A 13,408-nucleotide genomic window follows, 5' to 3' on the forward strand; every position below is an offset into this window, starting at 1 on the left:
GCCCCTCGCGGATATTAATTCCCTCGCTACCTTCGCGGCGCGCGTCCCTTCTAAGAATTTAGTCGGTCTCGCGACGACCCGCGACTGTTAGATTTGCGGCGCGCCGAGACAGTCCGCTGCCTCCCGCCCCTCCCCTCCCCGCGAATTCGCGCCCGCGCCTGCATGTGCAATCACGATCGTGCTCTGTTCTATAAACCACGCGTGTACGAGGGGTCAGAGAGAAGACCTACTCGTCGGTATCTCTCCGACAACATGGTGCAGCTCCCCTCACCCTTCCCCTTCGACTCGAACTGGAACTCTCTCTCGTCGCGTGCATCCTTTCTCTCGCAATCTACCCCGTCATGCAGCAACCTCTCTGTACGTGCTCTCCCGCCTCTCGACCTTGTCTGGACATCGTGTTCCCCGGCAAGAGTTGTGTGCACGAATCTACCCTGAGGCGCGAGAGGCCCGCCGCCCCCCGCCCTCGCAACCCTCCCTGCTCGTCGGCTGAGCCCCCGGTTCTCGGCTCGTTCCTCCGACGGCTGACTCTAACTCTCTACTCGCGCCCCGATCAACGGCCCTCAGGGTGAGGAGGTGGGCAACGCTTCTACTCGCATGCCTCTCGGTAGCAACGTGAAACAGCCACCCTCGGCCTCCTCCCCCTCGAGCAATCTACCTCGTGCTTCTATCGCCCGGCCCCTCTGCAGTCCGTAGATCCAAGTGATCCCAACTCTCATCACTGAGTAACCCAGACCTAACCCAGACCTAACCCAGACCTATGCGATTTATGCGATTTATGCGAATTTGTAACGGGGGGAGTGGTCACCGGTGTGACTCCCAGGCCACGATCAGACTTGGTACGTCCGACTTCGAGGTGGCGAATAACCCGTTCCTACCCTCGTTCCCCAGCTTCCGGATCACCCCTGCTTTACTGGCCCGAGCCTATGCAGGGTGTGCCATCGGCCGGAGGTACGTCCTCATCGGAGCCGTGCCATGAATCCTCCCTAATCGTAGCTACGTGGTATATGACGTTGGGCCATACGACTCCTCCGACGCGTAGATTCCTGCGAAGGAATCCGATCTCGACTTTGTCGAATCGCTGCGAATTTATCCCTGATCGTGAGGTCTCCGCTAAACCTGATGCAAATTCCCTCGCGACCTAGGACCAGCTACCCTGGTACCTGCCCCCCCCTGGCTAATCTTCCCCCCAACCCTCTCCGTTGTCGAGCCAGCTGAGTTTCGCCGAAGTTGTCTCATCGATACATCGACTCGTGCGTCTGTCGATCGAACTATCGACAACATCAGTTTCATCAGTGTTTTTGACGCGTCTCTTTTCCCCCAGCTTCACCCTCCCCTGTGCCTAGAGACGCCGAAAGCTCCCCCCCTCCCTTCCCTTGCATCGTTTGCTTAATTCTAAGATCCCCTTTTTCCCCCGGTGTCGCCACCCCCACCCAGCATCCCCTTCCTTCCCCTCGCGTGATTTTATCCCTTATGCTCTAGCTCCCTACGATTTCCCTACCTACCAATCGTCGGGGACCTCTGATCTCAAAATTTCGCAGCTCGATATGTAGATCCTTACAGCGCTGAGATAGGGTATGGACCTTCCCTTCTCCAGTCTCTGTACTTCTTCCGTGTTTCAGGAAGGCATGTCTGAAGATCCCCGTATCCTTGCGGACAGGTATTCGAGTCGGACTCCCTGCTGAACAGTTCGTCGTTCTCGTTTCTCGTGCACAAGATGCATAGCGTGTGGTGGGATGAAGACGGACTTCGAGGATACGGATTCCTTGGGAGATTCTTGGAGCCTCCCCTGTTCCTATGTTTCACCTGTTACAGGGAACTATGAAGCAGGCGATTCGCAGGAGTCGAGAGTCGTCTAATATCTGTGCTCTGCCGTGCAAGGTTCGCTATGAAGTTAGACTATCCCGATTATGAGCGGAGACATGAGACTACTCCCTTTGTCATTTCCTTATGACCTGTCAGTTTCGTCTATGTATTTCACGGATGTCCCCTCCATCCCCCTGCTATGCATCTTTTCATTCCCATTGTACTTTTTTTTTTTTTTTCTTCTCTTCTTTTCTTTTTTTTTTTTTCTTTTCCTTTTCTTTCTTTATTATTATTTATTTATACGTATGTATACTTACTTCTCTCCTTTTCTTTTATTATATATCTTACCTTCAATTTTAATTTATCGGGGTGTACCAGAATCATTTGATAGTCTTATATTCTTCGTTTGCCTTGAATGTTTCTTTATTTCTTTCTTATTCTCTACAGCAGTTATTTGTCCGCAGATTCGTTACATTTTATCCTACATATTCGTATTGTTGTATCTTATTCCTACTACATTATATACATTTTTTTTTTTTTTTTCCTTATCTGTAGCGTACCTTTTCATCGTCTATCGATGTTTCATTCGATTCGCTTTTCTCGTTCTTACGTCCCTGTCGCTTATCGTTATTAACTTTTCTAATTACATAATTCCTTACTTTCATTTTTCTTACCGTACACTACTTACTTCTGTCTTCTCTCGCTTGTCGCATCTTCCGTTCACCCTACAGCTATACATTTTTTTTTTTTTTTTTTTCTCTTCTTCATGCTCGTCTAGCTCGGCCTCATCTTGCTTGCCTCCATGCTCTATGGTAGAAACTCTTTACTCATGCGTTATACTTATAGAATGTATTTTATTTCCTTATTTTACAGGATGAAAGGAGACACCTCTCTCTCTTCCTTTGCTTCATGTACAATTGTAGCTTACACTTCTTCCCTCTTAAGATTTAGCCTTCTTAAACCTAAACCTAAACTTCTACAATTTGCAATTTCAATACTTCAGGACTTCCATGTAACTAATCCCAAATATAAAAGAGAACTTTAAATTTTCGAAATTCGAAAATTCCAAAATTTCAAAATTTAACATTTCGAAATTTCAAAATCCAAAATTTCAAAATTTAACCCGCCCTCCCGGCCCTGTTACACTTCGAGGTTACAATTTCCCTCTCTGTTCACGGTTGCTTTATCTATTTTACAGCGTATTCTAGCCTCTTACCAGGCTTCTTATCTTAAGTTATCTTATACTTATATTCACAATTATATACTTATATACTAGAGGAGGGTTTTTTTTTTTTTTACACATTCTTTTGTCTGTACGTTATTCTATTTGTCCGGCCTGCTTATCTAGATCTCGTTCGTTTCTCCTGGTAGCGGTCCTTCCTCTGTGATTGTCTCCTTTTCCTCTTACTTCTTCCGCATTGCTCTCCTGTTTCCAGGATCCCTTTCCGTTTTTCCTTTCGTCCCTTCGTCTTCTCCAAGCTGCAAAATCACAAGTATATTTGTAACTTTTTCATATAAGTGTTTTTTTTTTTTTTTTTTTTCTCTCTCTCAATCCTCCTACTCTGTCCTCCTCCCTCCGCTCGTATCTTACCTATGTGTTGTTTTGTTTTTGTTGCGACGGGGGCCCCGACCTCCCCCCCCGCCCGTGAGTCCCCCCAGGGTCCCCTGACCCTACCGTCCTCGCGGACGGCCTTAACTCAGTGAAGGACTCCGATGTACAAAGTCCACCACCCAGTTGGACTCTCCGATAGCTCTCCTACCTTAGTGGATTAATCCGGCTTTTTCCACAGATTAATCCCCTTCCCTGCTCCTCTTCTTGCCTCGTCCCGATTCTTCTGCTGGATCCGCTGTCCTTATTCCCTTCCTTCCGGTCCTTGTCCTGAAATCAAACTTCCCAACTATCACATTAATTTCTGTGTCTTTTCTTTCTTTTGACTTTTATTTTTATTTTGTATTTTATATTTTATGTTGTTTTTTTTTTTTGAAGGTACAAAAACACCTCTCACCCCTTCCTCCCCATTCTTTATTGATCTTCATACATATTGGTGGTTACTTTCATCGTGGTATGCAGACTCTCTGCTTAATCCGGCTTTATTTACATATATACGCTTATTTACATTTCCTCCTTCTCTTCTTCCTTTTCCATTGCTTCTTTATCGTCTCCATTCTCCTTCCGCCTCTTCCTTCTTCTTCTTCCCGACTTCTTGCCCTCCCCTGTTCTCACCCGTGTCCTTCTCCTTTTTGCACTGTTCCCCTTCTTCTACTATATCCCTCCTTTCCTTCGTGTTCCTGTGAACAGACTAACCTCCTTTCTCTTTTTATTAATTGACATATCGTCCTTCCTCCCTCCCTCCTTGTCTGTTCTCCTTTCAACATTCCGGGTCCTTGTCGTCCTCCTTCTTCTGTCCACTTCCTATCTTCCCATCCCTTTGCCTGCTCCTCTTCCTCTGCTCCCGTTGCTGAAAACCAAATTTATTATGTCAATTCGTTTCTATGAAAATCCTGATGAGGGCCCCGACCTCGCCCCCACCCGTGAGTCCCTCCAGGATCCTACAGATCCTATCATTCATTTGAATGATCTTTTAGTCAGTGTGGACCCTTGTTTGCTTGTTATGGGTCCCCACCTTCCTGGACTCTCCGTTCTGTTCCTATCTCTTTTCTCCTCTTTTTATTTTTTTTTTTTTTTCTCTCTTCCCAAGGTTAACCCGGATGTTTCCACGGGTTAACCTTCATTACATACCTTAATAGTTTTTCCAGTTTTATCTGTCCTGCCTCTTGCGTTTCCAGAAAATATTTCCCCAGAAATTTCTTGCGTGTATTCATAAGTCCAGGGCACTTGCAAATGACATGAGCACTGCTCTCCTCTTCCTCTTCACAAAAGCTGCACAATCTGTCCCCTTGCTGCTTCATCCTAGCCAGATGAAGCTTCAATTGGGCGTGTCCCGTTAACAGTCCGGATAGCAGTCTGCACCTTCCTCTGTCCAATGCTATCAGATTTCTTGCATACTTGTATTTCGGCTCTTCCCCTAGCATCTCCTTCGCTTCTCTGCAACCTTCTGTCTCTCGCCATTTCCTCTTCCTTTCTTCCAGGGTCCATTGCTTGATTGCTGTCTTTATTGTCAATACCGACATCGGTAAATAAGGTTCCATTCCTATCGGGACCTCGTCTGATCCTTGGTTTGCTAGCTTATCCGCCATCTCATTCCCTTTTATTCCCTCGTGTCCCGGCACCCAGATCAGGGTTATCCTGTTTGTTTTTTCTGCCAGCTCGTTCAATTTCTTCTTACACTCCATAACCGATATGGACTTGTGGGCATGCTTACAGAGCGCCTTCAGCGCCGCTTGGCTATCCGAGCAGATAGCTATTTTCTTGTTCTTGACATCCCTTTCCGCGAGCATTTCCGCACAGGCCTGAATGGCCAGTACCTCTGCCTGAAATACCGTTGCCAATTTTCCTAGCTGTAGTATTCCTTTATCCGTTCCTTCTTCATTAGTCCAGGTTGCCCCTGTGATGCCTTCCTTCCTTGAACCATCCGTAAACCAAACTTGGTGGTAGTCCTTCCAGTCGTGTCCTGCAGTTCCCTGTTTTGCTCTACTTCCTATCCTTACCTGGAATTTCCTTTGAAACATATATTTCAGGATCTGATTATCCTGTCTCATACTTACTAACTCCATGACGTGATCGTCTCCCTCAAGCTTTAGTATCGAGCTATGTCCATAGCTCCTTTCCTTCCAAACTCCCCAGGTTACCAATCTATGCGCTGTTTTCATGGCGATTGCCTTGATTTTAATATCCAAGGGTTCCATCCCCGTTACCACTTCCGCCGCCCTTGTGGGTGTTGTGCTTAGAGTCCCTAGAATTCTCTTTAGTGCCAGTCCCTGTAGCCCGTCCAGCCTTTCTTTTACCGTTCGCATATTCGTTGTTTCCCACCACACTATACTCCCAAACGTTAGTCTTGGGAGTACAATTGTTTCGTACAGCCACTTCGTTATTTGTGGCGTGAGTCCCCATGTAGGTCCCACCACTCTTCCTAACATTGCCAGGTTGGCTTTGGCCTTGTTGATCTGTTTGAATACATGCTTCCTCCAAGTTAATCTGTCGTTCAGCCAGATTCCTAAATATTTCACCTCCCTGCTGAACTGCAATGTCTGTCCTTTGTATTTGAGTCCCGTGATAGTCGGCCTGTTTATCTTCCTTGTAAACAGTACCGTCTCCATTTTTGTGGGATTCACTGACAATCCCGTTTTGTCGCACCATTCCTCCAGCACCAACAGCGCCTTCCTTGCTTTGCATACTGCAATTGTCTCATTCCTTCCTGTAGCCAGGAAGGTTACGTCATCAGCATACGCCAATACCACTACACCGGTCTTATCCAGATCGTGTAGGAGTTTGTCCACTGCCACGCACCATAGAAGGGGTGACAGGATTCCCCCTTGAGGGCAGCCTCTATTCACGAAACCTTTCGTAATTGTTTCCCCTTTCGAGGTTTGCAATTCCCTGGTGGTTAACATGTTGCTAATCCACCGGACAACATACTCATTCTCGCCAAATTCTCTTAGCGAGTTGACTATTAGTTCCGTTGACGTTTGGTTAAACGCCCCCTCAATGTCCAAGAAGCTCGCTATTGTGAGAAATTTCTTCCTCATAGCCTCCTCTACTTCACTTACCAAGTTGTGCAAGGCCACTTCCACCGAGTGTCCTATCCTGAAAGCATGTTGCTTATTATGTAGAGGTTTCATTGTCAAAGTCACCTCTTTCATGTATCTATCTATTAATCTCTCCAGCATCTTCAGTAGAAATGACGTCAGACTTATTGGCCTGAATGCTTTAGCCACTGTATAGTCTGTTTTCCCCGGTTTGGGTATAAAGGTTACCCTAGTTACCTTCCACAGTTGTGGTATAATTCCTAATGCGAGACTGGCTCGCATTATCTTCACCACGAATTCCTTTATGTATGGCATCGCTACCTTTATCATTTTGGGGTAGATTCCGTCCACCCCTGGTGTTTTATACGGCAGGAATGACTCAACCGCCCATTCTACTCTGTCTGGCCTAACTATTTTGTTAGCTATTTCCCATCCTGGTCTCTGGATCACGTTTATTGTTCCTTCCTTGTTCATGCCTTCATTTGTCTCCAGTGGGACCCCACTGAAGCCCGGAAAGTGTTCTGTCAACAGCATGTTTAAACTTTCCTCGTTTGTCTCCGTGTAAGTCCCATCCTCCTTCCTTAGAGCCCCGAGTTGTTCTCTCACTTCACTTCCTAGCATTTTACTGAGCCTTGTTGCCTCTGAGACTCCCTTGATTCCTGCGCAAAACTCTTTCCATGACTCCCTTTTGGCCACGATTACCTTCCTTTTGAAGATCCTTGTTAGCTCCCTCACTTCATTCCATCTCGCTACCCCGCCTTTCCTTTTTGCTGTTTTTATCCTTCTCATGATCTCCTTCTGCTCCTTTTCCAGTGTCCTGTTCCACCATGGTATCTTCACTTTATTCCTAAACTCGATCTCTTCCGTCGAGTCCTCCCATGCTTCCCTTAATACTTGTGTTAGTTTATTCACCGCTTCATTAAGTTCCTCTTCTGTCCCATATCTGGAAGGAAATTCATGTTTGTGTGCCTTTATTATTTCTCCATACCTCTTCCAATTCGTTGCCCTTGGATTTCTCCTCATCTGCACTTCCTGTTGCTGTCCAACATCTACCTCGAACCTGATGTACTTATGGTCCGAAAATGAGATGTCATTGCTTACTCTCCAACCTTTCAGTTTGCCCGCTAGGCTCTGGGAACACATTGTTACATCCAGCACCTCCTTCCTAGTTACTGTCTCAAACGTGTGCCTGTTTCCTCTGTTTAACATTACCAGTCCGTTTGCTAAAATGAACTCCATTAGTTCCTCACCTTTTGTATCCGTCGTTGTGCTTCCCCATCTCTTGTGCTTAGCATTCATATCTCCTCCTATCAGCACCTCCACTCCTTTGTCTTGTGCAAATTCCATGAACCTTTGTACCGCTATTCCTGGTCTTTTCTCCTTTGCATTCCATGGCGCGTAAACCGATACAATGTAGATCGTCTTTTCCTCCTGCTCCTCTTCATCCCTTATACTCATACTCACTACTGCCATGTCCCTTGCGTTGAACTGCCTTATCGTTCCCACGTCCAGGCCTTTCCTAGTTAAAATGCACGCCCGTGCCTGTTTATTATTTAGTGCCCATACCTTGCCGATTAGTCCTAATCCCCTTATACCACCATGAGCTGTCCATGGTTCCTGAATCAACGCCACGTCAATCCTGTCCCTGGCCATGGTCCTTGTTAGTGCTGCTGAGGCGGCCTCACTATGATGGAGATTAATTTGGGTGAATCTGAGGGACATGGTTAACGGTTTCTGCAACAAAAATCTTCCTTTATTATTTCTTCTAAGTTGCCTTACCTTCGTATAATGTACTTTCTTCTTTCTTCCCTCTTCCTTCTCCTCCTCCTTCCCTTGGCTCACCTGTCCTCCTTTCCCTTCCCTTTCTGATTCCCCAGTGTAGGTCATTGATCTTACTCTCTTTTTGCTATCCTTACTTATTTATTTATTATCTTACATATATTTGTACATGTCCTTATTTAACCTTACTTAATCCTAACCTACAATATTCCGCTACTATTACTCGTGTTACTGTAACAATGTGTTGGTTGCTTTTTGCTCGCCCCCCCCCCCCCCCTTTCCCTCCCCCATGCTTGATCCTCTCTTTTTTTTTTTCCCTTCCTAACCCTACAGCATCTTGTTGCTGCTACTTCAGGAACTGTAACAACGTGAATGTTACCTTACTCGCCCCCCCCCCCCCCCCCCCTATCGGTAACCTCATTTCTCGCTGCTTGAGAAACCTGTAGGTGCGGGGTCCCACCTCAAAGCAGCAGTCTCGGCCCCTGCTTAGGGTGGGTCCCACCTTCAGTAATTGCCAGTCAGCTACACGTATTTGTCTGTTATCGTGCCTAAGAAGCCTCGGGAGGTCCTCTGCCCGAATCCCCTGAAGGCCCACCGATGCTATTACTCTAATTCTCTTATTTAATACTTCAGGATCTTCAATTTTAATTCTTCCCCCCGATACTTTTTCTACCGCCTCTTTATTTTTTAAATATATTTCTTTTGTTCGTGTTCCCCTTGTATCCACTAAGATGCCTCCGTTCATAAGACCTATGCGCGTGATGTAGGTTCTTTCCTCTGACTCTAGGCATCGGAGTACGAACGCGGAGATTATTCCGTCCATTTCCATTCGATTTAATTTCCGACTCGGATAATCTTCTGGTATGATGCAGAATTTCGTCCTCCTCTCCCTCTCGTCGCCCCTTTCCTTTCCTGCAGTCTTTTGTTGGTCCTCTTTTATCCTTCCACTCCCCTCCTTTTCCTTATCCTCTTTGTTTGTTCCTTTGTTTTCCTCCTTACTTCTATCGCCGCTCTCTATTTCTTCCTTGTTTCCCTTTGTTTCCACTGCCTTATTTGTCCTTCCTTCCTCCTTTCCTTTTGCTTCCTTTCTGCTCACTTCCTCTGCCCATCTTACCTTTCCCTTCGGACCTCCCTGCATCCCTTTCCTATCCTTATCTTCCCTGACATCGATAACCTTTCTTCTCTCCGCCTCCCAATCTATCCCTTCTTTTTCTTTGCCATTTTTATTCTGTGTATCTTCCTCAATTACATAAATTATCTCCTCTTTGATTTTCTTCTCCTTTACCCCTAAGTTCCCCCACTCTCCCACTTCCTTTTTCTCTCTCTTTCCACCCCCCTTCTGTTCTCCCTTTCCGGCCACCTTCTCGCTCTTCCCATTCTCTCTCCCTATTCCTTTGATTTTGGGTTGGATAGGTTGACATTTTATTTTTCCTACTAGCAGCTCCCTTATGTCGGCTTGTTTCCTAGTACCCGGCTGTCCCCCTATTATCTCTATCTCCCGCACCACAGGTTTCTTGAGTATTTCTTCCACTACCTCCATCTTTTCAATTTTTTCCTTTGGTTTCTCCTCCTTGAAGATCTCCTCCTCTAAGTCTTCTATGTTGAAATCCGCGTCCTCATTAAAAAAGTCCTCCTCGATCCTAAAGTCCTCCGTTTCCTCCAGGTTTCTCTCCAATCCTTAAAGTAGATAAACAGACTGTTACGTAGGGATATTTTGTGTAATCAGGGGGCAAGACATTCCACCACATTGTTCAGAAACCCCTTCCTCACTCATTCCTTCACCCTTTCGCACTCATGCTTTACAATTGTTCGCACTTCATTCACCCATCTCATACCTTCGCATTCTTAACTACTAGCTTATTCTATGTTTTATCTTATCCTATCTATATCCTATCTATATTATACAACAACCGTGGGTTTTTTTTTTTTTCCCCTCATACTCCACCAGATAGGGGGAGGGGAGAAGGCCCAGTTTTCACTCATCCTCCTCCTCACTTTCCCCAAATAACTCCCTCAGTCTTTTCTTCACCATTTCCCTTCTATTCTTTTTCCTCTCCTCCTCCCATTCCCTCCTCCTCCCCCCCTCTGGCGTTCTCTCACTCCTCCTCTCTTTTCTCTTTGCCTCCATCGCTTTCTCTTCCATTCGAGACTTATCGACCCCCCCTTCCTTTTTCTCCTCCTCTTCTTCCTTACTCGTACTAGCCCCTTTTCCTCTTTCGGCTTCCTTTATTCTCTTCGCCTCCACCCCTTTATTTCCCCCCTCTAGCGTTCTTTTCTTACTTTCGAACTGCACCTGTGGGAAGCTTTTCTTCAGCTCCTCTATCCTTACTATTCCTTTTCCTTCCTTCTTCCCCTCCTTTTCTCCCTTGTTTCCTTCTATGTTTCCTTCGTCCCTTTGTTCCTGCTTTCCTGTCGTACTTATCATCTTTTCTCTTTCCTCCAACCATTTCCTCACCTTCTCCTCCTGTTCCCTTCTCGTATTCCCTATTCTCCTCGTTTCCCATTTTACATCTAGGTTTATTTTTCCCTGGCTCTTTCCTTTCCTTACTTCTTCTGCCTTCTTCTCTTCCGTCTTCCTTGCATCAATCCATACATTTTCCCTTCCCACTATTTTACAGAAGACGTTTTCCTTATTCCCCTCCCTCTGCTTCCCCTCTACTCCCCTAATCCCTACTCTTTCAATTTTAATTATTCTTGGTTTCTCCCCCTTTTTGGTCGCCTCCCCTTCCTTAAGCTTCGCCATTTCCCTTTTCACCCTAGCACAAACATCGGAAAGATCCGATCCTGAGCTTTTTGAATCTACTATGTCAATTACTACCTCACCTTGTTTCCCCTCCTCCTTTACGCTTTTCCTTACCTCCTCTTTTCCCCTGTCCCTTCTCATTTTCATCTCCCACGCCTTATTCGCCCTTTCCCAGGCTTTATCAAATTTTCCTGTGAAGCCTGCCCTATCCCCCTTGATTTTCTCCTTCCTCTGTTCCCCTTCCCTTGTCCCCTTGTTCGTTCCCTTTCCCTTTTCCTGCTCTGCTTTTACCCCTTTCTTGACCTCTTCCTGTCCTCCTTTCCTGTCACTTTCTTCTGTTTGCGTTTCCTTTTCCTTTGTGTCCTTCTGCTCCCCTTTCTCATGAGTCTGCGTTCCCTTGTTTCCTACTTTTCCTGTGGCGTCTGCTTCGTCCATTAACATCCCCTTCTTCCTCAATTCTTCCCTGACCTCCTCGTTCCTCCAGATGACACCGAACGTTTCTTCCTTGTCCCTTGCCATTAATCCCGTCAGCATTCGGGCGAATCTATATCTAGTTCTCCTGTTGACCGCTATCTGTAGATCCCCCTCCTCCCCTTTTTCCGCATTTCCCCCCCTGCTTACTTCTGTACCCCTACCTAAATTCTTGCTCTCCATTCCTCTGGTGTTTTTATCTCCTGTGCGTCCTTCCTCTTCTCTCCAATCCGTGACTTTGAGTATCTAAAAATAAGCATATTTCCTTAGTTACACGCTTCTTATTTCGTTTTAGTGTTGTTAGTCATTCTATTATCATTATTACTACTGTTAGTCTTTTTGTTAATATCAATATCTTTCACTCACTACATTCATTCACCTACTCGTAATCTTCAAGACTTCCTCTTCCATTTCTAATTTATTTATGACACTTTTCCCCATTCACCTCACTGAATTATTCACTATACACTGTATCTTCCCTTCTTCTTGCTCACCTTTTGTGGAATACAAAAGTGGATAAGAAAAACTGAGATCTTGGAGTCCCGCGGGAAGTGTTTTCCATTCTTTCCGCGAGTCCCTCTCCCTCTCGATGAAGGATCTGTCCGTCTTATGGACAGAGAGAGGTTATTTTATTCTCGTGGGACTTTCCCTTAGAAATTGGGAGTAACACCAAACCATTCTTAGGGCAACACCCCAAATTGTGAGCATGTACGCGCGCGTTCACCCATCCCGGGATGTTGCCTTTACACGTGCCACTCAACCATGGCTACTTTCGATATTCCCCCCGAGCCCTGCAACCGGCTCGGCCCCCGTGATTTACTGGTTCCACCCGCCCGACTATCGACTAGAAATCCTTTTCCCCTGTTCGTTCTTCTATACCGTTTCGTGTTTCTGCGCGACGTCTTTACCGATTCATATCCCTATGCGTGATTATAATTTCTACGATTGCAAACTTTCGATCTGTACAGTTTCCGACTGTTTTTCGCTTCTTACGTCGCTATTCGTATGTGCACGGTATTTGAGTTTATCTTATGCCCATGCACCTATACACGTGTGCACGCATATAAGTGTAGAATTTTTCCCTAAGGCTTAAAATCTGAATTTTCCCTTGCTATCGCTTTAGCGTTCCGGCTACTCATCCTCGCGGCTCAACTATCTATTTCTCGTCCATCCGCGCTGTCTTTCTATTCCCGTCCGAATCCCCTTACGCGCCCCTTCCCTAACGCCGTTGCCGCCCTATTCTGGTCGTGCCCGAACACTCTCGTTCGCGTCGGTATACCTGACTTCTTCTCTAATGTTTCTTTACCTTTAACTTTTTACCGACTCTTACCCCCGTGCTAACGATCTTCTTTACCTACACTCTAACACAACTGTACCCGTTTTTCCCGCTCGACCACGCGTGGCTCTCGCGATTCTTTAACCTCTCCCGCCGATGACAGCTCGTCCGCGAGTCACGTAACATCAATTAGTATCGTAATTAAAGTATTCCCTATCATCCTCTTACCCCTACGATTGTTCCTATTTCCTTTCTCTTCGCGTACTGCGCGTTGCGCGAACACCCCGACGCGAGTGCGACGCTGATCGTTCGATCAAATGTCGATATGTAAGCTTCTATTTTTACAGTTTCGCAGATTGCTGATACGCCGAAGGGACCCGCAAAGCATCTTCCCCTCAGCTGTACAGTCGACCAGATACGGTAATTACTCTACTTCTCCTATTAATCGAACGTCAATCGCAAACACGTCAGAGTGTGTATTTCGATGCCTTTCCTTGGCCCTACGCGTCCCTCGCGTTACGCCTCTATTCACGTCCCTTTCGCGATCAACTTGCCTCGCGATTTTCTTATATTTCTATGTTCGTTCGTGATTCTATTTATTATTATTCTCCTCGTCCCGCTCATTCCGTCCGTGTCCCTATGTTTCGTCTTTTGTTTCTCGCGTGTCCTATCTCGAGTAATTTCCTATT

Source organism: Calliopsis andreniformis, unplaced genomic scaffold (genome assembly GCF_051401765.1).
Source record: "Calliopsis andreniformis isolate RMS-2024a unplaced genomic scaffold, iyCalAndr_principal scaffold0133, whole genome shotgun sequence".
NCBI classification, from domain to species: domain Eukaryota; kingdom Metazoa; phylum Arthropoda; class Insecta; order Hymenoptera; family Andrenidae; genus Calliopsis; species Calliopsis andreniformis.